General features: G+C 44.8%; 1 pseudogene; it reads right to left on the bottom strand.

Moving 5' to 3' along the window:
• Nucleotides 1-1,177: 1,177 nt before the first annotated feature.
• On the bottom strand, nt 1,178-2,721 carry LOC130096217 (putative nuclease HARBI1; annotated as a pseudogene).
• Nucleotides 2,722-4,184: the final 1,463 nt, after the last annotated feature.

Raw genomic sequence — 4,184 nt, 5'->3', positions numbered from 1 at the left:
GTTCGAGCGCATCAAAAATAGCTTTCAAGCTCTTCACGCCCTACGACCTACGCCACTGTAGCAATTCCGTGACGGCCGTCTTTTTGCTAAAATCACAGGCACTTAGTGCAAATATACGCTCCGTTATCAAAAATGTAAAAAAAATATTTTTTTTCTTCCCCTCGCTTGGGCCACAAGTGCGCATGGCGAACTTGCAATGGATACATTTTATCAGACCGGCCCTCGCAGCCTCGAAACACTACCGGCCCACCGGGGAAACTCCCGACTCCCCCGATTGCCACTCCGCCCCTTCTGCCCAGGGCCTCTTATATGTCGTGGGCCCCTGGGCAAGTGCCCAGTTGCCCTAATGGTTAATCTGGCCCGGCCACCTCCTCCAGAATACACTGTGGCGGAGGAGTTGGCACTGAGTAACAACAAGGGGCGGCCGATTATGGATGGGATTGCAAGTGCTGTACAGTCTGACCCTGGTGCTGGCTCCTCTAAGCAAGTGACACTGGGTATGTGTGTGCAATGCATTACTAATGTAAAAAAAAAAAAAAGTAAAATATGGCTGAATCTATGTTCTGCACAGTAGAGGGAAATACAGTGTCCCTGTTGAAGCCAGCACACATGCACAGAGTCTCCTGCACAGAGGTCAGTACACCAGACAGAACACAATGAACATAACCTGCTTTATAACAATTTTGATTTAAAGTGGCCTTCAATTTATAGGGTGAACCAAATGATGAAGACACTCTGTCTGTGTCTTCAGAGACAGTTGCTGAGGTGAATGCACTGGGCTTTTTATTCTAGCACACATTTGAATGTCATAATTAAATGACTGGCTCTTACACATCTCTTTTATTGTAGGATTTTTCACAACCTGCCCCAGAAACTGAAGCCTCTACCTCAATGGGCTTCAGAAGGAATGTGAACAAGGTAATGCTTTAAACCCTTAATTACAGTCAGTCCTATGTTTGTAGAAAGTCATGCCACTTTTTGTGATTTGATCAACCTCCAGAAAACGTGTAATGATTGTTTGTGGTGGAATTGTTTCAGGTGGAAACAGACTCAGTCAGGGCCCTTTACAAAAGGAGTCTCGAACTAGACTGTTCGCTGAAGGAGCTGGACTGTGAGCTGAGGAGGCTCCAAATTAAAAAAATTAAATTAGAGATCAAACAGCTGGAGAAAACAGATCTCAGTATGTGAACTTTTTATTTTTTAACCAAGTTACTCTGTATGAACACAATACAATTGTGATGGGGTCAATTTCATCAGGGAGAAGCTGGTTTTGTGGTGGTACTCGCTCCTTTCTGATAGTGGCTATATTGTGCAGAATGGCACATGCAGCCACTATCTGTGATGCCCGCTCTGGTGACACCCTTAAACGCCTAAGGCAGTTGAAACGTGCCTTTAGGATGCCAAAGGTCATCTCGATCTTGACCCTGGTTTTACTGAGGGCCACATCGAAGCGGTTTTGTGGCCCTGTCTGAGGGTCAGGATAGGGGGTTAGCAAAAACCTCTGGCATGCATAACCTCTATCTCCTACCAACAGGCCATCAAAAAGCCCTGTCATAGAACAGAAAAGGGAAAAATTGTGTAAGCTTTTCAAATTAAAACTTTAAAGTGTACTGTACCAATTTTAACTTGCCTTCCTTAAAAGCGCTGACACAAAACAGACTCACGGAAAATGCGTGAGTCATGCACTGAGCCAGGCCATTTGGCATCCAAACTTGTGATCATGCATTCATGATCACAAGTCATCTGCAGATGAAATGTACAGTAAATAATTGTCCTATCTGTTAGTTACTTATTTAAAGATTGATCTCAATGCAAATAAAAATAACTTCACATTTTTCAAATACCTGAACATTAAGGCTGTGAAAGGACTTTCTGTTCACATAATCTGCCTCATGTTCTCCTAGAGCTTTGGAGATTGCAACATGTGTGCAGTCTATTGCTCCTATGACTCTAGGGAATCCTATCATAGGAATTAAAAATATATATTTAAAATCATTCTCAACAGCTACTGTAGACTATTGCATTATATATTTCTAAGTATGAAATGTGCTTTTTTGCAGAAGAAAAAAAAACGAACGTGAAAGGTTAAATTTGTTCATATGATGTCACCCAATCAAGATATCTTACCGGCCATTTTATAAAATCCCTCTTTTATGGACATGGTCGATAAATGTCCAGGGAACACAATGAAGCTATTTATGTCCCCCTGCAGAGCGAGGACCACCTTGCGAATGGTCCGACAGACCGTGTTTTCCCCTAGATTCTCTGCATCACCGACCGCATACAAGTATGTACCACTTGCCAAAAAACGCAACGCAATACATACCATCTGCGGTACAGTAAGGGCATGGCTTCGACGAGTCACATTTGTTATGTGCGGCTCAAGAAGTTCACAAAGATAAGACATTCCTTCCGCGGAAAATCTGTATCTTTCATACAAGTAAGTATCGGGAAAGTCAAATGGATTTTGTCTGTCCCTAAAAACTCTTTCTCTACGAAGTGCTCGTCTAACAATTTGCGCGGAGATGTCCACAGGATTTGGGAGAAAAGGTGAAGCCATTGCAGCAGAGAACAGACGCTGGGAATTAGTTGCGTCACCTATATGTTTCTTTTCTCACAGCTGATTGGTCAAACTTCAGTCTGAGATCTTGAATCCAGAACATAACCTGCCCCGGAGCAGGTTAGCCGTGCAGCGTAAGATACCATGGCAACGAACACCGATTAAAGCCGAGCTACTTTCATAGTACCTAAAACCCAGGGTTGGCGGAAGCTAAACTGGAACATAGCTGGCTAGCCATAATATTAAATGCTGACCAATAGCCTACTTAATTATATTACTTTTTTTATATACTAAAAATTATATAATTTAATAAAACAAGCAAAATGTAATTTTTGTCATATGAGTTATGCATGAATACACGTGAACATCTCAATTGTCAGTCAAGCAATGAAGTAATGCATACATTAAATCATTATATTTTATAAACTGACAACAATAAGAAACATGAATAAATGAGTAAAAGAACAAATAAAAGTAACCATCACACAATAAACAAATGCATATACAATTCAACAACACATGAAACACATCTTTATTCAAACTACAAGCATGTATTTACAGGCGCTGAACCCCACATACTGCCATCTCAACACAGCGGTTCCCATTCTGTGGCTTTACTCTGATGAATTCACCAGAGGTGACCGTGCCTTCGTGCCGGAGCTTGTGCTGCGCTTCACAGTCTGAGGCGATAAGGGCAGATGGAGAGATGGAGGGACTCATAAGGGCAGATGGAGAGATGGAGGGACTCATAAGGGCAGATGGAGAGATGGAGGGACTCATAAGGGCAGATGGAGAGATGGAGGGACTCATTAGGGCAGATGGAGAGATGGAGGGACTCATAAGGGCAGATGGAGAGATGGAGGGACTCATAAGGGCAGATGGAGAGATGGAGGGACTCATAAGGGCAGATGGAGGGACTCATTAGGGCAGATGGAGAGATGGAGGGACTCATAAGGGCAGATGGAGAGATGGAGGGACTCATTAGGGCAGATGGAGAGATGGAGGGACTCATAAGGGCAGATGGAGGGACTCATTAGGGCAGATGGAGAGATGGAGGGACTCATAAGGGCAGATGGAGAGATGGAGGGACTCATAAGGGCCGGTGGAGAGATGGAGGGACTCATAAGGGCAGATGGAGAGATGGGGGGACTCATAAGGGCAGATGGAGAGATGGAGGGACTCATAAGGGCAGATGGAGAGATGGAGGGACTCATAAGGGCCGGTGGAGAGATGGAGGGACTCATAAGGGCAGATGGAGAGATGGAGGGACTCATAAGGGCAGATGGAGTGATGGAGGGACTCATAAGGGCAGATGGAGAGATGGAGGGACTCATACGGGCCGGTGGAGTGATGGAGGGACTCATAAGGGCAGATGGAGTGATGGAGGGACTCATAAGGGCAGATGGAGAGATGGAGGGACTCATAAGGGCCGGTGGAGAGATGGAGGGACTCATAAGGGCAGATGGAGAGATGGAGGGACTCATTAGGGCAGATGGAGAGATGGAGGGACTCATAAGGGCCGGTGGAGAGATGGAGGGACTCATAAGGGCCAGTGGAGTGATGGAGGGACTCATAAGGGCCAGTGGAGTGATGGAGGGACTCATAAGGGCAGATGGAGAGATGG

Source organism: Rhinichthys klamathensis, unplaced genomic scaffold (assembly GCF_029890125.1).
Source record: "Rhinichthys klamathensis goyatoka isolate OS25496 unplaced genomic scaffold, OSU_Roscu_1.1 h1tg000011l_1, whole genome shotgun sequence".
In the NCBI taxonomy this organism is placed as follows: Eukaryota; Metazoa; Chordata; class Actinopteri; order Cypriniformes; family Leuciscidae; genus Rhinichthys; species Rhinichthys klamathensis.
This window is presented reverse-complemented; position numbering and strand designations above follow the sequence as displayed.